The sequence below is a fragment of the Notamacropus eugenii genome, chromosome 2 (assembly GCF_028372415.1).
Source record: "Notamacropus eugenii isolate mMacEug1 chromosome 2, mMacEug1.pri_v2, whole genome shotgun sequence".
NCBI lineage: Eukaryota > Metazoa > Chordata > Mammalia > Diprotodontia > Macropodidae > Notamacropus > Notamacropus eugenii.
Genome location: NC_092873.1, coordinates 526111081 through 526135449, shown reverse-complemented (window position 1 = coordinate 526135449; position 24369 = coordinate 526111081).

The window sequence follows — 24369 nt, the reverse complement described above, 5'->3', positions numbered from 1 at the left end:
ATGGCCCTAGTCCAGACAAGAAACCTATGTGACTAGTGTGAAGGGATTGTATATGAGAGAAGTTGTTGAAGTAGAAATGACAAGACTTGGCAGTTGATTGGATGGATAGATGGGGTGAGTACTGCACAAAGTAAAAAGCACTAAAGAGATACAGATGAAATGCTCAAGGAAAATTCATATTCAACCCATACTGATATTCAAGCTATATCAGAGATTATTGTTTCTATGATTTAAAACTGAGAAAAGAATCAAATTTTGAACACCATCATATGTCTTACAAAAGACCTACTTTGCCACTACATTTTATTTTGGTTTTTTGTTGTCATTCTGTTTGTGCAAGGATCTTCTCAGAAAAACATGATTCTGTTTATCGTTCAGTGACTTGACCAAAGTTCTTTCCTAAGAGTATATCAAACACAAATCCTCTTCAGGAAGCCAGGAGGACAAAGGTCATAGAGGCTCTAATCTGGCATCATCCAAACAAGGGGACGACTCCAACCTTCATGTGGACAAGAGTCATTTCTACATTGTTTGTAAAAGCCTTGTTAAAATAACTGGGGAAACACAATGTTTCTGCAAGTGGGCAAAACATTCAGTTTTCAGATATAATTTTATTTGCATCTATATACAAATGTGTAAAGATACACAAATATTTCAGCACTTCAAGGAGCTGTGGTTTCAGTTCAATTCGATAAGATAGAGTTAACATTTGTGATGCTCCTACTACTTCTGGCTACTGTATTTTTGGAAGGACATTGACACGTATTCAACAAAGCATTCCTTGAACAGTGAAGGAGTTAGAAACCAAATATATGAGAATCCACAAGGTGCATTGGAAGGAGTTTTGGATCTAAAAGCAGAGGATCTGAGTTCAAATCCCAAGTCTAATGTTAATTAGTTCTATGACCTTGGGTAAGTCAGTATATTTCTCTACACTTCAGATTCCTCATCCACAAAATGAAGAGATTGAACCAGATGGTCTCTAGGACCTCGGAAGCTCCCTTTTCACAGAAGCGAGACTTTTTCACTTTCTAAGAGACAAATTCCCTCTCCCCCTTAAGAAGAATTGCTTTCTTTGCAAAGGCTGTTACAGCAAATAGTTACCACCAAGAAAATAACAAGGAAGGAAAATGTCTTTGCTTTGTTACTTCTGCGGTTAGGGCTAACCCTAACCCTAAATGCACTTATCAGTTTCTAATCTGATCTCCAGATTTCCATGGATTCTGATGATTACCAGACTTGAAACAGTTCAATACTAATCTCCTATGTTGCCAGAGTGTCTGTCCTATGTTGGTTCTATTTTGTGATAGCGGTGGTCATGTGTGTGCATTTGTACTCGGATTAGGCTGATTCAGAACATTTGACCTTGGCCAGATGAAACTGAAGTTTTTGTTTGTTTGTTTGACAACTTTTACTAGTTCTCTTTCAAATGAGTCCTGGATTGTATCCCATATACAGTGATTCATTGCTCCCTTTTATTGTGCTTTTAACTCTTTGGTTTTAAAGAATAGATTTTATTGTACAAAAATGTCATATGTGTGTGGAGGTGAGGGGGGCGAGTACAGCTCTTGAAGAGCCACTTCAGTCTTTTAAAGTTATTGCAGTAGCTGCAATAGCTGGCGCAAGGAATCAAAGGTTCCAAAGATCATTCAAGTTCCCAGTTTTGTTATTTTTTTAGTAATGAGTCAAACCAAAACACAAAGAGAAATGAGGCTGACAATTTAGAACAATGCCAAGGACAGGCACTCTAGTGCTGCAGAGTAACCTATTTAATCCTCGGAAAATAAAGATTTCCAAAAAGGACCTGACAGCTGGTGCAGCTGTTGTGGATTCCTCTAACACTGTAGCCTAATGTTCTTGAACTTGGAAGAATGATAAAGACAAGTTAAAAAAACTGTAACCTTTCCTGTGAAGAAAATAATACTCATCATGGACAATGCAGTACAAAGACTGGAGTACTCAGTATTGAGAGGAAAAGGTCATTTATATTGGTAAAACTCAGATACTGTTGTCATAAAAAAAATTCATGGATATCCTTATCAAACTGCAAAACATCAACTCCCAAAAATGTTTAAGCAATTTTTTCCTTCCAATGGACCTAGAAGGCTTGTTTCCATGAAATGAATGGAGAATGTTGATATTTTTAATATATTGAAAAATTGAGAAGCAGAATCTCACACAGATATAGAATAGTATACCTGTCCTTATACCTTGCTATGCGACATGAAAGATTCAGAAATTTCTCCAATAGATAGAAATAAATATACTTCAGTGACCTGGGAATTCCCCTGACATAAACCCCATTGAAAATTTATGGGCCATAATCACAAGTAGATTTGAAAAAAATTAATTGTTCATCAAACATTTAATATTCAGTGTGATCTGTGGTTTCATGACGTCTATTATAAAATGTGTCAAAACCTTATGAGCTCAATAACAAATCTTATAAAATATGTAATTGAAACAAAAGGATAATGCATTTTAATTTTTAAACAGAAATATGTATAGAATAATTTATATATATGTGTGTGTGTGTATACATATATATACATGTATAATAGTGTCTAATGGTATCCATCTCTAGGGCAAGACTGAGAGGGAAGAAAAAAAGACAATTATATGATAATTTTGTTGGATATTTGAAAGGAATAGAAAACTGTGCATAGTAGACTTGCAGTTTCATGTACAATTATCTTTTTGTGGTACTATGTTATGGACATACTGTTTTATTCCATAAATTAAAATAAGAATGAAAAACAACAGAAAAGAAGCTGTCAGGTTTATTGTGAAAATCATTTTGGTTTGATATTTTACTTTGTTCCTAAGTAATTTGAACATCATTATACAGACAGAAGTGAAAGAAGGAAGAAAGGAGGAAGGGAAGGAAAATGTAGATGATAATTATCTGGATAGATGGAAAACTAGATTGACAGATAGATATATAAATACTTTTTGTTGTTCCATTGTGTTATACTTTTTGTGACCCCATTTGGGGTTTTCTTGACAAAGATACTGGAGAAGTTTGCCATTTTCTTTTCCAGATTATTTTATAGATGAGGAAATAGGCAAACAAAGTTGAATGACTTTTCCCGAATCACATGACTAGCAAGTATCTAAGGCCAGATTTGAACTTAGGTCTGACTCCAGGCCTGTTGTTGCTCTATCCACTGTGACACCTAGCTGCCCCATGTATGTAATATTGTCCTCCTCTGATTCCCTCATCCGTGGCATGGATGTAACCCTGGACTCTTGAAGCCTACACCAGAGGAGTATTAGCCCTGGCAGATCATCCAGACCTTTCAGTGGGAGATCAGAGGAAAGACTATATGTTTGCCATCTGCGGAAAGAAAAAGTCAGAGACTGATCACCAAGTGATAATTTATTTGGTCATAGCAACTCTAGAAGTTCATCTCCTAAGGTATATCCTGCCTTGGTGGAACAGAAGTGTCCATATTGGGAAAAATTCATGGATCCTTACTATTGGAATAAGAAATGGGGGACCCAGTAGGATAACACAGTCAATTTATACTGGTGCCATGTTTGACAAGCCATTCAGTGTCTATGCCAGGGGAAACTCTGACCAGGATTTCTCTTCTTGACTATGGCATAGCCAACAGCAAAACAGTGTGGCCCTGTGGAAGCAGTCCTGAAGGTGGTATGAGAAGGTGCAAGTCTTAAGACTAGCCCTGCCACTTCTTATCTGTGTGATTCTGGAATTCACCTCTTTGGGCCTTAGGTCCCTTATCTATAAAATAAAGGGGTTGAAGGACATAATCTGTAACTTGTTTTCAGTTCTAAATCCTATAAGGTTTTCTTTTTTTTATTTTTATGTTTTGCTGATATTTTTTATTTTTTAATTAACATTTTTATTTTAAGTTTTGAGTTTTAAATTCCATCCCTCCACCTCTCCCTGAGACAGTAAGCAATCAGATATAGATTACACATAAAACATTTCCATATTAATCATTTTGTACAAGAAGACTTGAATAAAAGAGAACAAAGCAAAAGTGAAAAATAGCATGATTCAGTTTGAATTTAAATAACATCCCTTCTTTCTCGGGAGGTAGATACAATGTTTCTTCATTAGTCTTTGAGGATAGTTTTGCATCATTGTATCACTGAAAACAGCGAAGTCATTCACAACACCTCACTGAACAATGTTGCTGTTACTATGTACAATGTTCTCCTGCTTCTGGGCACTTCACTTTGCATCAGTTCACGTAAGTTTCTTCTGAAATCATCCTGCTTCTCATTTCTTACAGCGTAATAATATTCCATTACAGTCACAAACCATAATTTGTTTAGCCACTCCCCAATTGAGGCATCCCTTTGATTTCCAATGATTTATTTTTTATCATAAAAATTTCCCTCCTTTCCCCACTTCTGCTCCCAAAACACACACACACACACACACACACACACACACACACACACACACACACACACACACGAACTAACCCCTACCTTATAATAAAAAAAAAAAGAGTTAAGTAAAACTAGCATGTTGATGGTGTCTGATAGCATGTGTGATATTCCACACCCAAAGGTCCCAGGGCCTTTCCAGGGCCAACATCTCTGTTCCAGATCTCATTTTTTCCATAGTTACCTCATAAAGGGATCCCCACAAAGCCTATAAACTGTATCCTCAAGCTTTGCCAAGTCTCTGACTTGTGACCTCCATGCACAGCTGCTCCAGCTTCTCTTGGCCTGAAAATCCTCAGAAAAAAGCCCCGCAAACCTAAAGTATGCAGTAGTTCTTTAGGGGAGGAAACTAAATGAGGACAGATACAATGAAATTTCTGGGTGGGCTGAAGTAAACTGATGAATGTTCCCCAAAGCAAAAGGTCAGCTGAGGGGAGCTAAAGAGAGTGGAATATCTGCCCTCCCAAATGGAGCCTAAAATATGGGGGTTTTCTGAGAGTGTGCGAGATACCTACATATGGGTAAGAAGAGTTCTCTGGCTGCCAAGTTTATTTCCAGTAAAGTCACAGCTGCTCAGTTTCTCAGTCTATATATCTTTGGGTCTCTGGAATATACCCTTTGGGGTAAAAAGTTTCTAGGAAAGGGTTTCATAAGATATTCACGGGCAGATTGCGTGGGATTGGTTAGCTTGAATGGGAAGAAAAAATATATCTTTATTTTCACTAAAAACTTTTTCCCACTATTTTCACTAACTGAGATTTAATATTTCCTTCAATTATTTAAAAATATTATTCTGAGAAGGGACGCATAGGCTTCACTAAGCTATCAAGGGGGTTCACAACACACACACACACAAGATTAAGAATCTGCGATCTAAGACACAAATGTGAAGGAAGAACTCCTGGTTTGCTTGTGTTTGGAAAGCTAAGGAGCTGAAGGCCCATATGACCTGTATTGGTGATAACTGAGAAAAACACAGTACAGCCTATGATATTAGGCTACAGAATCACAATTGTAGCATTGAAAGCGAGCTCACATCATACTGCTTGCCCTCTCAATGGGCAAGAGAAGGGGCTACAGGGAGGGAGAGAATTTGGAGCTCAAAAAAAATTAATGTTAAAAAATGTATATTTGGAAAGAGAGAGAGAGAGAAAGGAAGGAAGGAAAAAAGGAAGGAAGGAAAAGAGGAAAAAGAGGGAAGGGGGAAAGGAAGGAAAGGAGAAAGGAGGGAGAAAGTAAAGGAGAGAAAGAGAAAGGAGAGGAGAGACGGGGAAAAAGAGAGAATGAGAAAGCTCAGTAGCCATCTATAAGATAACTTGTGCATATAAGTTGTCTCCTTCTCCTCCCCTTTAGAGTGTGTGCTCATAAGAGCAGGCATCTTGAATTTGCCTTGCTTTGTATCCTCAGTGCTTAATAAATGCTTATTGGTTGAGTTATTGTATAAAAGTCCTCAGATAACATTCCTGACAAGTGTTCATCCATTTGAAGACTTGTAATAACAGGGAGCTCATCACTACCTGAGATGACCCATTCTTCTTTGGGGCAGTTGTTGTCATTAGGGAAAGCTGCTTAAACACAACCTGACTCGGGCTCTTTGTGACTTCCCCCAACCACCAGAACAAACCTACTTCCTCCTGCCAACAGCTCCTCAAATACCTGTGAAGACAATGATTTTCAATACCCTCCCTGAGTCCTCTCTTCTCCAAGGTAAATGTCTCCAGTCTTTCCAACTGATCCTTCTATATCATGGACTCAAAACCATTTACCATGTGGGATGAGCTCCTCTGAACTCTGCCCAAATGATTAATGTCCTTCCTCAGTGTTGGAAATCTGTCAACAAAACAGAAAGTTAAGTACTGAGTAACACTACAAAAACACACATACGCATGGTTAACTGTTATTGGCATAGCCCAGTGGTTTTAATTAAAGTCAGGGAATAGGAATGTTATTCTGCTCTGCTTTCTACTCTTTCTGAGAGTTGGGGTCACAGTATCAAGCAACTTGTGCTGCTTTCAGATTTCTACCCTGGACTTGGTTCCAGAGAACATTGGCATCGATTTCTACTGCCTAAAGGAAAGCCTAAAAGTTTTAGCCTGTCTAAAGGCTCTCTGTCATTTATCCCTGCACATGTATCCAGCCTGCTCTCTTCCCACTGCTCAAATGGTAAAATAGAAAGACTAGACTGGAGTAAGAGGATCTGAATTCTAAATTTTCCTCTTGTTATTTACTACTTAAATTACCTAGAGCCAGGAGGTGGTTCATCACTAAATGAGTAGGTCACTTAAACCTCTCAGTGATTCCAGGAATTTTCTAAGACTAGACTTTGCAGATTGAGTGTGGACCTGCATTGATGATCACTATCAATTGCCTACATCAAGAAAATCTTGGGCCCAGTACAAAAAAAAAGATTGACCCTTGGGTCAATCACTTCAACTCTTTAGGCATAAGGTCTTTGTGTGTAAAGATCACTTTGAGCTTCAAAACCTAAATTACTTAAATAACGGCCTAGGCATTATGCAAAATGTCATATAAGAGATGAGAAGCTGTCTTGTCAAATAAATGGGATATGGATGAGCAAAAACCTTTGGGTACCAGACTTGTCTGTGACTCTTATAACAAAACACCAACTCTCCTACACTAGGAATGAATGCATACATGAACCGATCAATGAAGCATTTGTTAGTACTTACTGTGTCCAATAGGAAAAAGAGCTGAAGAAGGAAATGGCAAACCATGTCAATATTTTTGCCAAGAAATCCTCCAATGGGCTCATGAAAAGTCAGAAACAACTGAAATGAATGAGCAACAAAAACCGTGTGCTTTACCTTGTGCTAAATGCTAGGAACGTAAATAGCGAAGTCAGACAGCCCCTGCTGTCCAGGAGTTCATATTCTAACGGGGGAGACAAAACATATGGAAGATTTCATCTGTGAGTCAGATGGAAAAGTCCCATAGCCCTTAGGGCACAACAGCAAAGCAGATGTGCATGTATCTTTAATGGTATTTCCAATGATAAAGTCGCATTGATCTCTGACGCTGAGCTATTTGACACTGCAAAAGACTTTGGTGGCAAGAACTTTCCTTTCTGGGTCTTCAGAACAAAGGAAGGCATAGTCCACAATACTCCTCCCTTGTCAAACCACATCCAGAACATTGTTTTGTTCTGGGCACCATATTTTAAGAGTGATATTAGTAACCTTTTAGAGGAGAGAGGTTAAATGACTGTGCAAGGTCACACAGATGGTAGGGGACAGTACCAAGATTCAAACCCAATTCTTCTGATTCCAAATTCAGAACTCTTTCCAATGTACTATGCTATCTTTGATTTGGGATGCCATATGATATTGGTAGGATAGGAAGGATATCAGCAGCCTTTCAGAGGAAAGGTCCCAGGAAAGTCAGTCTAGAAATTTATCCATTTGAATATCGCTTGAAGAAACTTGGACTCTTTCACCTGAATAAGAGGAGATTGATTTAAGAACCTAAAAAATATCATCAATTTCTTTAGTTCTTTAATATTTATGAACCCCCACTAGTGTGCCTCCAATGTCATTTAACCAGATATCATCTCTCCAACATCAAGTAGTCAATTAACTTCAATTAGATTTTTTAAGGGGTTATTTACCAAGAAGTCAGAGCGAGGACCAAAGTAGAGTACCATGCCCCCAAATGAGGGGTGTATTCTCCTTTCTATATATCTTCTAAGTCTATGGGGAAAATGGACTCAAATTTAAAGTGATTGCTACAAAGCTGCTTCCCTACTCACCAGCCTGGGAAGTTCCTAGTCCTTGGAGTCTTTCTCTACTTTTCAGAGCCTCCACCAAGTTCACTTCTGAGAGCGAGAGAGACAAAGGATGAATTTCTCCCTTGCTTAGCTGTGCTGACTCCTTGATAGGCTAGGTCAAGAAGATTCCTGCTCCAGCTCCTCACTGGACTTAGCTACTGGCTTCCAGGACTCTTGTTCTTAACTGGATCTCAGATGGCTTTAGTGGACCATCAAGTCTCTCTGGTCACTTAGGTGCTCTCCTTGGCTCACTAGTTGCCCAGTCATTTCTATCTCAAGATTTTATTCACCTAAGATCAGTAAAGAAGAAATATTCCAAGAACAGATGTATCATGCATTCACAGACACATGGCAGCTGCATGGGGAGACAAGGCAACCAAAGTTGCTACCCTTTCTGCCCAATAGGTACAGCAGTTCTCTCTCAAAAGCCATAAGGGAAGAGTTAGGCTAAAAACCAACTGAAGGAAGGACATGTCAATGCTTTTCATGACAGCTTAGTTCTAGCTCAGTGGGCAATTAAAAGGCTTTCAGTGACCATACAGAAAGCTGAAGCAGTCAGATGATGCCTGAATGTGCTCTGAAATTGGGGGAAAACACTTCCATCACAAGTGCCTGCAAGTAGGCCCACTAAGCTTCCACATGGATTAGAAGCAGGCAGGGAATGTGGCACATGCTCTAAGAGTGGGACCTTCACTCACACATTCAAAGAGAGTGATAAATGAAAGCTGCCAAAGGCTGCTCTCCTGGCTCATCCTTGTCTCCGGGGCCCTTTCAAATCACAGGCTGAGACCAGAGTAAAACTCAACACATTGTATTTTGCTTCTATAGTTGGACAAGGCAGAACAAATCTCAGAACCTGGAATCCCTACTACGATCAAAGATATTCACAGGAGAAAGCCCCTGGTCTTGAACATGATGGAAGGAAATTGCAATTGCTACTACACAGAATGGAGGAGGAGAGAATCTCAAGTAGAACAGTAACTCCCTTACAGACCTTTTCCAAGCTTTCTGAAAAGAGAAACCCACTGCCAACCTCTCATACAATCTGTCTCTGAGAAGCAGCTTGATTGGAAGAGTGGTGACCTAAAGTAGCATTCAGAAGCATGCAAGCACAAAACTCATTTCAGATACTTACTGGTTTGTCATCTAGCCAAGTCATCTGACATCTTTGAGCCTCAGTTTCCTCACTTGTAAAACAGGGCTAATAATAGCCCCATGTGGCAGGATTATTGTAAGCATCAAATGAGATGAAGTATGCAAAGCACTTTACAAACCCTAAAGGACCACAGAAGTGTTAGCTATCATTATTATTCTCCAGAAGTAATTGAGTGAGTCTAATGTCAGTCCTGGACCAGTAATTGCCTTACAGAACTCAGTCCTCAGCTGTTAATGATGGGAAATAATTAGCAATAGTTGCCAGTAATTGAATACCCATACTGGGACACTAGCCTTTCAATGTTTCTTTGTACATCGGGGTGTGCCAACTCGGCAGTCAAACTACCCTCTGTTAGGCAGTGTTATACTTGCATTAATAACAAAGCAAGCAGTTATGGCACTTGCCTTCACGGTCTACCCATTCTGCAGTTATCTTGTCTATTATCTCCAAGAGACAGCCTTCCCTTTCATTATGCCCTCCATCCCTACTTCCTTTCCTCCCTTGTTAAGCTTTGCCACAGAGCCTCTGGACAGTAGTCTATTAATGCCTCTTTTGGTCATTAGCAATAGGAATAAAGGATGCCTGAAACCGCTTCCCCACCTTTGCTATCTTAAGTAGAACTTCAGTACAAATATATTCTGTTCTAACAAATCAGAAATTTTGCTTAAAACCTGAGGGAAAAAGTATTCTCCAGATAATGTGATTATGAAAGGTCCTACAAGAAAGCAGGCATTGATTTCTCTTGATAATGAGTTTACCCTGAGAATCCCTCATTACTTACACATTACAAGAGACCTTAAAAAGGAGAACAAGATGAGAATCGATAAAATATAAAGCTTCACACCAAATTTAGTGTGGACATGGCTAATAAAATAGGTTAAGGATAAAAGAAAGTCAGTATCTCACAAAATCACATTGAGTCCACTAAGATCTCAAAGTCAAGTAAAAGTTTGTTCGTGGGGGAGAGACAGTTTAAGTCTTGGACAGCAAGGAGAAATTTTAGCTGAGAATTGGTACATGACTTACTGAGTTGTTTCAAAATGTGGGGTTTTTTGATTTTCTTTGTATCTCCAGCACCTTACACGTAGTAGGTGCTCAATTAGTGTTTATAGAATTGAAACAAAGTAATAGAAATAAAAGCTTCAATTGCCACTGTAATATTATGTCTTGTCTTCAAAGCACCTTGTACTTCTCTATCTTTGTGCAGTGTGTAGACTATAAGCCCATTGTGGGCAGAGGTTGCCTGGCTTTTATCTTTCTCTCCCAGTGCCTCATCTGGTTCCCTCCACATGCTTTGATAGATCTGTGATGGCATCAATTTGGGCAGATATTACCTCCAACAATGCAGTTAACAACCTATCCAGCCTACTACCCCGAATGTAGCTCTCCCACAGCAGACTGGTGAGAATCTGATGAGAATCTGGCCTGAATCTGGCCAGCCCCTGGTAGTTTATCAAATGAGACAGTCACAAACCACCTAATGGAAGATCTTAAACCTTTTTGGTGTCATGGGCCCCTTTGGAACTCTGACTACAGACTTCTCATCAAAAATCATAGATTTTTTTCTTTTTATTTTAAATTCATAGTTGAAGGAAATGCTCAATGTCAACTAGAGGTTAGTGAAAATAAAGATGTACTTTTTTTCTCCACCCAGATTCACAGATTCTCATGAAATCAGCAGATGGGCTCTATAGAGATCTATTGATTCCAAGCTAAGAACCCCTTGTCTAACTGCTAACAAAAGGAGATTGACTTAACTACATCAAAGAAAGGATGTTCAAAGCAGGGCACAGGTGCTGGTTCAGAACAAAGCATTGATTCAGTGACATGAAGCTTCCCAGCCTTGTCCATACCAATGTTTTATGACCCAAAGGTTTGGGGAAGACCCTGGACCTTTGTGGTCTGGTCCTTTAGCGCTCAGGTATTCAGGAAGTTCCATCAATGACCAGAGTCTTGGTTTTCTAGAGCCAATCAAATCTCAAGAGCAGGTTCAATGTCTTTTAAGGAAATACCAGCCTGCTTGCTGGGGATAGGGGGAGTGAATTAGAATATAATTTCTAACAAATTGACTCACCATACAATATCCCTTAGGGTGACCCCTAGAACCTTATATGGGGAGATGTGCCCTGAGAGCCGAGTGGGAGCCCCAGATACTATATGTATTTACTATACTGACATGCAAGTAGCTTAATTAAATGACTTGCCCAGTATCACATGGGTATCAAGCATAACATATAGATCAAATTAGAACCCGGATCCTCTGACTTCAGAGGCAGCTCTCATTCTACTATATTACGTTGTTCATCATTATGTAGAAAATGCTGGACTTGGAGCAATGGAAGACCCAAGTCTGAATCCTCCCTCAGATGCTTATTTGCAGTGTGGCCCTGGGCAAGTCATTGAACCTCTGATTCCTCAGTTTCTTTCTCTGTAACAAGGGACTAATAATAGCATCTCCATTCCAGCGTTGTTGTGAGGATCAAATGGAATAACATATGTAAAGTGCTTTGCAAACCTTAAAGCCTTATTTCACTATTTATTGCTATTATGATGAATCTAGTGATGGATCGTTTTGCTCTTGGAAAGGCTCGTTCTTGGACAAAGACTCCAGACTCCTCCAGCTTGGTAGAACATGCCAAGCTTACATTATGTTTGACCACGTCATACTGAATGCTTGGCACGGTTCTAGGTATATAATAGGTGATTAATAAATCCTTGTTGACTTGCCTTTAATCCTTCTCCCTCCACCCTCATTCAATAAACTTCAGTGGCTTACTATTACTTCCTGTTGTTGTTGTGTTCATCCTTCATTGCCGAAGAAGACCACGCCATCAGAGAAATGATGACAAGACTTGCACTTAACTTTGTTTTGAGAGAGGGAGGGCTGTGCAGGTCACCAGCCTCACTTCTCCTCCAGAGTCATCTGAATCCAGTGACCAGATATTCATCACGATGACTGGAGAAGGCCAAGGATGCACTGGGAGACCTTGGCCCCTTTAGACCAACGTCTATTCAGATACTCACTTAGGGTGAGGTAATGCCCATTCGGTGAATAGACCTGTTTAAGAAGTAGTCAAGGGATGGCCCCTTTAATGAGGCAAAGAAAAATAACTAAATCAGGAGGGAGGGAAACGGCAGCATTACTACTGATAATCACTCTTAAGCCAGGGGGGTCCAGAAAATAACCCTTAAGTGGAACTTGGGCAGGGATCTAGTATGGTACAATCTATGGGCATCAGAGTGTAGTAGGTTTAAGGTTTTGGGACTATTACTTCTAGATCAAATATAAACACTCTGTTTACCATTTCAACCTCTTCTGAACCTTGCCCTTTTCCACCTGTCCAGTCTTCTTATACATGATTTCCCCCCACTCACTCTGTGGTCCAGTCATATGGGCCTACTCACTGTTCCTCACACAAGTGCCTTTGTATAGGCTGTCCTCTATGCCTGATATGCCTTCCATTTTGTCTTGGACTCTTGGAATCCTTTGTTCCTCTTTAAGGTTCAGCTCAAGTACCATTTTATACTCAAGGAATATAAGCTCCTTGAGGGTAGAGTATATTGAATCTTTGTCTTCATGTCCCTAGAATTTAGCCCAGTGCCTAGCATATATATTAGGCACCTCATAAAGACTTGATTGATTTCAATAGTTGATTAATTTCATGGCTTCCTATAAGTGGTGTGCTGGAGAGAATGCTGGGTACAGATTCTGGGTTCCAATACATTCCCTGGCACATCATGAATGTCTGACCATGAGTAAGCCACTTAGCTGCCCCATGTCCCCATTCAGTTCTCTAAGGGGTCAGTTTGCTGATGAATTCTGGGAGGCACTGGAAGATTCCTGCACCAATGAAATCACAGATTTAGACCTTCCATCCTTGGCCATCTTCCACCCCCCAAAAAAATCTGTACCAAAAAAGTGTACAAAAGTGTTTTTTTTTTTTTCAAACAGTTTTACCATATTTATCCCATAACATTCTTAGAATGGTAATCCATCATGCTCCATTTCCAGGAGAGTGCCAGGCTAGTCCTTCTTTGATGCTCAGGTTCAGATCTGTGCAATTTTCACCTAATGGACTTTATGTAACTAAGGCTCTACCTGGAATAATAACCCCTGATTTGGTTTTTCTTTTTCTTTTTTTTCTTTTTTAACAACTGGTCCTTTTTTTAATTCCAAGGCAGGAACAACTTTTTTCACCTACCAAGAAAATCATCGACTAAGATTTTTTTATAGAGAGAACTTTAAAAATAATTTGCAGATCGATTTGATAACAAGCAAATGTTTATTGAGTGTGTGCTATGGGCCAAACACAGTAATTGGTAAGACAAGCCAAATTGAAGGCAGTTGTCTACAGCTTGTTCTTAACCTGTAATTGAAATCTACACTCCCTAGCAAATGCCACTCAGGGTCTTTAGGGGAGTGCACAGGTGCAAGACTCAGCTAACAGAGTCAGTAAAACCTAAATCACCTCCTCTGATCTGTAGAGCACACAAAGTACCTATTTGATCCATCTGCATTTTTTTTAATTAGCAAAAATGAAAGGAGTAACTTAAAGTCCTGAAGGAGCTATATTCAATGATTTAAGAATTCTTTTCTTCTTATTAATAAATATTCCAATCCCTAGCTTCCACCAAGGCTCAGTTCAGGGCTAACCTCCTTTGGGAAATCCATCCTGACTCCCCTGACTATTGAAGTTCTCTTCTTCCTGACATTATCTTGTATTTATTTCTCCAAAGACAAAGTTATATTTTCCCCAATGGTCTCTAAGGTCCTGGAAGGCTAAAATTGCCTCCACGGGATCTTTGAATGCAAGTTTTTAGCACAGTACCTGGCAAATAGTAGGCACTTAAATACCTTTCTAATTCACTTGCTGAACTGGAATGAAAATGCTTACTCAGGAGTGGCAGTGATCAGACTTGAAGATCTGCTTGCTGAGATTAATCCACAGGCTGTAGGCTTAGAAACTCTAGCAAAGAATCCACAATGTCACAAGTTTTTTCTCCAATTATTCACGAGAGAGAGAGAGAGAGAGAGAGAGAGAGAGAGAGAGAGAGAGAGAGAGAGAGAGAGAGAGAGAGAGAGAGACAGAGACAGAGAGACAGAGAGAGACAGAGACAGAGAGAGACAGAGAGAGACAGAGACAGAGACAGAGAGAGACAGAGACAGAGAGAGAGAGAGAGACAGAGAGAGAGACAGACACTGAGACAGACACAGAGACAGACACAGAGAGAGACAGACACAGAGACAGACACAGAGACACAGAGACACAGAGACAGAGACAGAGACAGAGAGAGACAGAGAAAGACAGAGACAGAGAGAGAGAGGGAGACAGAGACAGAGAGAGAGGGAGACAGAGGGAGACAGAGGGCGAGAAGAAGAGGAAGAAAGCAAGTCTCCAGGGCCAGGCAACCTACTACCATGCACACAGCTCCTCACCCACCTCTCATATGTGTCACAAACAAGCTCATGCACCACTTACCTTGAGTCCAATTTACCTCTCTGAAGCCTCTGCCTGTTGACCCTTGTTCTGCCCTCCTGGGCTAAACCAAACCTGCTTCCACATGACAGTGCTTAAATACTTAAAGGTCAACACACCTGTCCCAACTACATCCCTTAGAGTCAAACATTGCCAGTTTCTTCCTTTCCTCTTCAAGGAACTCCAGGTGGGCATTTAGAAGGAAGAGTGGCAGATTGCTGAGGCAAAGACCGAATGCCAAGAGATCAGATCTAGGCAAAAGGGACACTTGCCATCTTTTCTAGTAATCCATGAAACCACAGACTTGATATTTTGTTTTGTTTTAATTTGCATTTCTTTTTTAATTTTTTTAATTTTTATTTTATTTTTTAAATTATTCTGCTTTCAGTTTTCTACAATCACTTCCATATATCTCAGATTTTTCCCCTCCCTTCCCTCATTTTCCCCTCCCTCCTCCTACCTCCCCAAGATGGCATACAATCTTATATAGGTTTTACACATATATTCCTATTACATACACTTTCACCTTAGTCATGTTGCATAGAAGAATTAAAATGAATAGGAGAAATCATAAAACAAAACAAAACATAACACAAGAGAAAATGGTCTGCCTCATTCTGTGATCCAATTCTAGATGTGGATGGCATTTTGCTTCAAGAGTTCATTGGGAATTTTTTAGGTCCTTGCATTGCTGTGAAGGACTAAGTCTACCAGAAAAATTCCTCGTGCAACTTTTCAATGACCTAGTTGCTCTGTACAAAGTTCTCCTGGTTCTTCTCCTTTCACTCAGCATCAGTTCATATAAGTCCTTCCAGGCCTCTCTGAAGTCTTCCTGTTCATTTCTTATAGCACAATAGTATTCCATTACATTCATATACCGCAACTTGTTCAGCCATTTCCCAATTGATTGGCATTCACTCGATTTCCAGTTGGCCACCACAAAGAAAGCTGCTATAAATATTTTTGTACATGTGGGACCCTTTCCCATTTTTATGATCTCTTTGGGATACAGTCCTAGAAGCGATATTGCTGGGTTGAAAGGTATGCACATTTTTGTAGCCCTTTGGGCGTGGTTCCAAATTGCTCTCCAGAATGGCTGGATCAGCTCACAGCTCCACCAACAGTGAATCAGTGCTCCAACTCTCCCACATCTTCTCCAGCATTTATCATCTTCCTGTTTTGTCATGTTAGCCAATCTGATAGATGTAGTGTGGTACCTCAGAGTTGTTTTAATTTGCATCTCTCTAATCAATAGTGATTGAGCATTTTTTCATATGACTATAGATAGCTTTAATTTCTCTCTCTGAAAACTCCCTGTTCATATCCTTCGACTATTTATCAATTGAGGAATGACTTGTTTTCTTGTACATTTGACTCAGTTCTCTACATATTTTAGAAATAAAGCCTTTATCACAGACACTAGTTGCAAAAATTCTTTCCCGGTTTTCTGCTTCTCTTCTAATCTTGGTTGCATTGGGTTTGTTTCTGCCAAAACTTTTCAATTTAAAGTAATCAAAATTATTCATTTTGCACTTCATAATGTTCTCCATTTCTTGTTTAGTCAAAAATTTCTCCCATTCTCCATAAATCTGACAAATACACTATTCCTTGCTCCCCTAATTTGTTTATAGTATCAGTCTTTGTACCTAGATCATGTACCCATTTGGACTTTGTTCTTGTGTATGGTGTTAGGCATTGCACACATGGTATTTCTAAAGCACAGATCTGACCATGTCCCTCTACTGCTTAAGAACTGTCAGTTATTACCTATTGCTTCTAGGATAAATGATAAGCCATTTTGTTTAGCTTAGAGCTTTTCACAATCTGGTTCCTTACCATGCTTATCTCACTTCGTGTTCTAGCTCATGTTCTGTTTTCTCAACCTCCAAATTCCCTCTCCCCTCTCCATGCCTTTGCCTAGGCTGTCTCTCAAACCTGGAAAGCTCTCCCTCCTGACTCTTATGTCACTGAATCCCAAGTTCCCTCAAAGCAGAGCTCAGGTGCCATCTCCTACGTGAAGACGTTCTGAATCTTCCAGTAGTTAGTGCTCCCCACCTTCCCGAAATGATTTTGCGTTTTACTCCGTATAAATTGTCTAAAGGCAACAGGTTTCAGGGACTAGATAGTTGGCCTCAGAGTTAACAAGACGTGAGTTCAAGCCTGCCTAACACATGCTGGCTTGCCACGCCTTGACAAGACATTTAACTTTTCAATGACCTAGGCAACTCAAGTCAAAAATGTTTCAGGAAACATACTAGTCTGCACTAGTAAAAGTCTCTCCCTGGAGTTCCTTGTCCTTAGGAGATCACAGGTTCAGTTTAAATAAAAATAAAAAAACAGAACACCACCCACTATCCATTCATATCTACTCCATCCATCACCCACCTAGCTACCACCCATCTCTCTGTCTGTCTCTGTCTGTCTCTCTGTCTCTCTGTCTCTCTCTGTCTCTGTCTCTCTGTCCCTCCCTCCCTCTCTCTCTCTCTCTCTCTCTCTCTCTCTCTCTCTCTCTCTCTCTCTCTCTCTCTCTCTCTCCATACTTACCTGTGAAATTGCTTAGCCCTAGAAGAATAGAAACTCCATAGAGGATTTTTCATTAACTTGCAATTCCAGTGACCATCACAATAATTTGTCCATAGTAGATGCTCAATAAACATTTCAAAAGAAAGGAATTGATTTGAATTGCATTGTATTGCATTTAAATCCTCCCAAACCCAAGTAGAATTACCTATGAGGATATGACTTCCCAAAGATGCCCATTATCAAAGCAGCTGTTTTGTTTTTTTCACATCACACTTTTCACAGGTTGCTGAAAACATGTTTTTATCAAGGTTCATCTCATTCCACTGAACACGAGCTAAATTTATCTGTGCGGAGTTTGAAAACATGGACTGATTAATTAGGGATCTGGTCATTTCCTGAGTCCTTCTGGCTCAGCAATAACTACAGATTGGTGAGTCAGCCCCATTAACATCAGTCACCCAGCCCAAATATTGTTCTGAAGCCCAACCCTGTACTAGCACTATTTGTTTACCATTTTCCTGGGTCCTGCTTCAGGTTTTCTGCATTCTTGTTTTGTAAACATTAAGCATTTGTCTATTTTTGGTCCCAACCTGTGATTTCATAACTGGAGAACTCTATATGTGGAAACTTCCTCTACTGAAGCATGAAGGAAGCTGGTCTGTAACTTACAACCTTGAAGAGTTGCCAGTTTTCACAGTCATACAGTCAGTATATATCAAAGGTAGGATTTGAACCCAGGTCTTCCTAAGTTCTTATTTATTATGACATAATAAGAGATCAGATAGAAATAGGACTTGTGTTTGGATTGGTGAGGGAACTCTGAGGTGACATAAGTCTTTCTACCAGTGCAGTTTGGCACTGTCTTTGTATCTTAGAGTTCTTTAAAACTTTATTTATTTGGGAGAGATGATTCTGGGAAGATGGCAGAGTAAGTCAGAAAACTTTTGGTTCTCCAAATTTCCTCCACAGAAAAAGACAGAACATTGCATGGAGCAGTGGAAATCAACAGCAAAGCAGTTGTTCTCCTAAGACTACCTAAGAAGACCCAACATCTCAGGGCAGAGATTTGTCCTGAGAGAAGGACAAACAATCCTGGGCCAACTCAGCAGAATGAACAAACCACAAGCCCTGGGAGCAGCTGGGAGAATTGGGAGGCAGTCTCCACCTTAGAAACTTTCAATTTGTGGACTGTGTTGGAGTCTGATGGCTGAGTAGGAGAAGATTAAAGGACCTTCAACTGTTGAGGGATGCCAAGCACAGCTGTGCTCACCAGACCCAGCCTGGGCTGGGGCTGAAGGGAGAAGGAAATAGCACACATCTGGTCAGCACAGTTGTAGACGGGTGAGGACCCTGCTGGCTGTGGGCCCTTGTAGGAGGATAAAGTCCCTGGTTTCAGTTCCAGAGCAAAGAGAACATCTGTAGTTTACAGCCACTGGAGAGACCACAGGGAGCAAGATCGCTTGTGGGACAGTGTGGCTGGGGGCCCTACTCATGACTTAGGAGTGGAGAAGAGAGGCCAAGGTTGAGCCCCAGGACAAAAATTAACAGTAAGAAGGGCCTGAGGCTTGGGATATCATTGCTCATTTATCAGGACTATAACTTGATTACACTAATAGCTGCTAAAAACAAAATATAAGTAAATAAATAAAAGTGAGTAAGCAGCAGACAAAGAACCCAATGAAAGATAGCTACTCTATGGGGACAGAGAAGATCTGATTTCATAGTCAGAGGAACATAATGATCCCAAGCACAAAAAGAGTTCTTCCAAGAACTTAGAAAGAACTTTAAAAATCAAACAAAAGAGATCAAGAAAAAAATTAGACAAATAAGAGCAATCCAAGAAAATCAAGAAAACTGAGAAAAAGAAGTCAACAAATTTGAACTAGAGAATCAAAAACTTAAGGAAGAAAGTAACTCCTTGAAAACTAAAACTGGGTGAAGGGAAGCTAATGACATTCTGAGACACCAAGATATCATAAAACAAAATCAAAATAATGAAAAAAATAGAAGAAAATATCAAACATCTCATCAGAAAAACATCAAGAGGAGAAAAGATCAAGGAGAACTAATGTAAGAATAGTTGGACTACCTGAGAAGTACGAGTAAAAAAAATCTTGATACAATATTACAAGAAATTATCAGGGACAATTAACCTGAAGTTCTACAACAAGAAGCAAAAGCAGAGATTGGGGGGGGGGGGGGTGGAATCTACCAATCACCACTTGAAAGACATCCCAAAAGAAAAACTTAGAGGACTACCATAAGCAATTTTCAAAACTCCTAGGTTAAGGAGAAAATACTGAAGAAACAAGAAAAAATACAATTTAAATATCATGGAGCTACACTAAGGATTACACAAGACCTAGCAGTTCCTACATTTAAGGACCATATGTCTTGGAATACTACATTTCATAGAGCAAAAGAGCAGGGGTTATAACCAAAGGTAACTTACCCAGCAAAGTTAAGCATAATCCTGAACTGAAAGATTTTCAGATAGCTGTGGGGGGAAAAACAGCAGAAATTAAGGGAAAATATGACATATAACATCCAGGAGAAATAGAAGGTAAACCAGTAGGTCAAATGCTTTACTTGTTATATGTAAAAACATCAGTTATTGTATGACTGTCATTTTTATTTGTGTAGTTTGAAAACAATGAGCTGATACTCATACTGAGGTGAGTATGGTGAGGTGATACTAAAAAAAATTTAAAAATACTAAAAAAAAAACTGGGAGAGATAAAAAGGAGAAATTATCTCATCCAAAAGTGACAAAAAAAATGAAAAACTGATACATAAGAAGCCAGTGGTGGGGGAGGGCAGGTAGTGCTGAAACCTTACTCTCATCAGGGTTAAAGTGGCAATTACATATATATCCAGAAGGTTATAAATGTCTTCTAAATTCAGAAAGCAATAAGAGGGCAAGGGGAGAGGATAAGGGAGGGATTCTTTAGGTTAAGAAATAGCAGGGTAAGAAGTAGTAGAAGGTAGAAGTGGGTAGAAGTAAAGCAAAGGAGTAAGGAAGAATAAGAATAGGGTGAGAAAAATAGAAAGGAGGAAAAGTTTTATTTAATTTTTATTTCAATTTGAGTTTCAAGTTTTTTCCTTCCCTCTTTCCAAACCCACATTAGAGAAAGTCAACATTTGATGTGTATGTATATATATGTGTGTGTATTTATATATACACACACACGTATCTGTGTGTGTATGTGTGTATGTGTGAAATCATACTATGCATACTTCTATATATCAGTTCTTTCTCTGGAGGTGGATAGCACCTTCCTTTATAAGTCTTTTGTAGTTGATTTGAATGTTCATATTAGAATATTACACTTAGAATAGTGTGGTCATTCACAATTACTCTTCAAATGACATTGTTGTTATTATATACAACATTCTCTTAGTTCTACTTGTTTCATCCTTCATTATTTCATGCAAGTCTTTCCAAAATCAACCTGCTTATCATTTCTTACAACACACTAGTATTCTGTTGCAGTCATATACTACAACCTATTCAGCCATTCCACAGTTGATAGGCATCCCATCACTTTCCAATTCTTAACCACTCCAAGGAGAGCTACTATAAATATTTTTGAAACATATGAGTTATTTTCATTTTCCTCTGATCACCTTAGGAAACAGACCTAGTGGTGGTATTGCTGTGTCAAGAGGTATGCATAATTTTCTAATTCTTTGGACATAATTCCAAATTGCCCTCCAGAATGGATGAATAAGTTCACAATTCCACCAACACCCTATTAGTGTCCCAAATTTTCCATTTCTTCAGTATTAGTCATTTTCCCCTGCTGTCATTTTAGTCAATCTGATAAGTGTGAGAAGGTACCTCAAAATTGTTTGAATTTGCATTGCTGTAATCAATAATGATCTAGAGTATTTTTCATGATTGTATATAGCTTTGATTGCTTTAAAAAAAAAACTATCTGTCCACATACTTTGACCATTTATCAATTGGAGAACAACTCATATGTTTGCTGATGGTTTTTGGTAGATGCTTCTTATCGTTTTCAGGAAAAATCCATTTGTGCCTATGTTTTCAAATGTTTTGAATAGGAATGAGTATTGTATTTTGTCAAAAAGTTTTTTTCTGCATTTATTATAATTATGTGATGCTTTGTTATAGATATGATCAATTATGTTAATAGTTTTCCTTATATTGATCCAGCCCTGTATGAATGGCACAAATTCCATTTGGTCATAAGGTATAATCTTTTGTCATGTGTTACTATGATCTCCAGGCCAGTATTTTATTTAAGATTTTTGCATCAATGTTCAATAGTGAAATTGGTCTATAATTTTCTTTCTTTGCTCTTCTTGATTTAGATATTTTCACTATATTCACTTCATAAAAGGAGTTGGGTAGAACTCCTTCTTTTTCTATTATTCTAAATAATATATTTATATCAGAATTAGTTGTTCTTTAAATGTTTAGTAGAATTCACTTGCAAATCCATCTGGTCCAGCTGCTTTTTTCTTAGGAAGCTCACTTAGGGCCTATTCAATTTCTTTTTTCTAAAATAGGTTTATTTATTCTATTTCCTTTTCTATTAATTTGAGTAGTTTATATTTTTGTAAATATTCTTGCATTTCACTTAAGTTATTAAATGTATTGGCATGTGATTGGGCAAAAAACACCTAATAATTAATTTCATCTTCACTAGCAATATATTCACCTTCTTCATTTTTAATGCTAGTGATTTGGTTTTCTTCTCTCTGTTTTAATCATATTAAACAAGGGTTTATCTATTTTATTGATTTTATCATGAAACCAGTTCCTAGTTTTATTTATTAATTCAATGATTTTCTTCCATTCAGTTTTATTCATCTCACCTTTAATTTTCAGGATTTCAAATTTGGTGTTTAACTGAGGATTTTTAATTTGTTCTTTTTCGGGGTCTTTTAAAATTGCATACTAAATTCATTGATCTGCTCTTTCTCTCTTCTACTGATGTAAACATTTAAAGACACAAATTTTCCTCTGATTACTGCTTTTGATAAGTCTTGGTATGTTGTGCCATCATAATAATTCTCTTTAATAAAATTATTTATTATTTCTGTGATTTGTTCTTTGACTCATTCTTCATGATTGGTTATTTAGTTTCCAATTTATCTTTAATCTGTGTTTCAATATTCTTTTATTAAATGTAATTTTATTGCATTATGATCTGTAAAGAATGCATTTATTATTTCTGCTTTGTCTGCATTTGGCTATAAGATTTTAATGCCCTAATATATGGTCAGTTTTTTGTTAAAGTACCATGTGACTCTGAGAAAAAGGTATACAGACCTTCCTCGGAGATATTGTTCCAGACCACAACAATAAAGTGAATATCACAAATAAAGCAAATCACATTAATTTTGTGGTATGCCAGAACACAGAGAAGTTATGTTTACACTACACTGTAGTCTATTAAGTGTGCAATAGTACTATGTCTCAAAAAAATGTGTTGTTCAATCATTTTTCTGTTGTGTTAAACTCTTCATGAGCCCATTTTTGGTTTTCTTGGCAGATATTGGAGTGGTTTTCCATTTCTTTCTCTAGCTGATTTTACAGATGAGAAAACAGGCAAATAGGGTTAGATAAGTTCCCAGGATCACAGTTGGTAAATTTCTGAGGCCAGATTAGAAGTCTTTTCAACTCCAGACCCAGTATTCTATCAATTGTACCACCTGGCTGCCCCCATCCCAAAAATGTGCATGCCTTAATTTAAAAAATGCTAACCATCATCTGATTTTTCAGAAACTTATAATCGTTTTGCTGGCGAAGGGTCTCGCCTAAATGTTCTTGGCTACTGACTGATTGGAGTGGTGATTGCTGAAGGTTGGAGTGTCTGTGGGAATTTCTTTAAAATAATACAATAATAAAGTTTGCTGCATTGTTTGATTCTTCTCTTTATGAAAGATTTCTCTGTACCATGCAATGCTGTTTGATAGCATTTTACCAATGGTATAAATTCATTCAGAACTGGGAGTCAATGCTCTCAAACCTTGCCTCTGCTTTATCAACAAAATGTATGCAATATTCTTCAATGTTGTTGTGTCTCAGGAAATGGGGAGGTCTGAGGAGAAAGGAAGATGTGGGGGAGGTCAGTGAATCACTCAGAACATACATAACATTTATAGATTAAGTTTGTTATATTATATGGAAATGGTTTATGGCACTCCAAAAACAATTACAACAATAACATCAAAGATTAATGATCACAGGTCACCATAACATATAATAATAATGAAAATTTTGGAATATTGCAAGAATTACCAAATGTGACAAAGAAACACAATGTGAGCACATGCTGTTGGAAAAATTGTGCCAATAGACTTATTTGACACAAGGTTGCCACAAACATTCAATTTGTAAAAAATATATGATATGTGAAGTATAATAAAGTGAAACATAATAAAATGAGGAATGCTTGCATTCTTTTATATTCCCATTCAATTCTCTCCAGATATCTATCATATCTAGCTTATCTAAGATTCTATTCATCACTTTGACATCTTTCTTATTTATGTTTTAGTTAGATTTATCTAGCTCTGAAAGGGATAAGTTGAAATCTCCCACTATTCTAGTTTTGCTATCTATTTCCACCTGCAATTCACTTAGAATTTGGTGTAATATTTTTAATATTGATATTACATCATTATCTATTGTACCTTTTAATATAATATGGTTTCTCTTCATATCTTTTAATTAGATCTATTTTAATTTCAACTTTGCCTGAGATCATGATTGCTACCCCTACATTTTTACATCATCTGAAGAATAATACATTCTACTTTAGTTTTATTTTTACTCATTTTCTCATTTTTAAATGTGTTTCTTTTAAACAATATTTTGTCAGGTTTTGGTTTTTGATACATTCTGTTATTTCCATTTTATGGGTGAGCTTATCCCATTTACATTCAAAGTTATAATTACTAGTCCTGGAGTTCCCACCACCCTATTTTTCCTTACTATTTATCCTTGTCTATCACTCCTTACTCTATCTCTC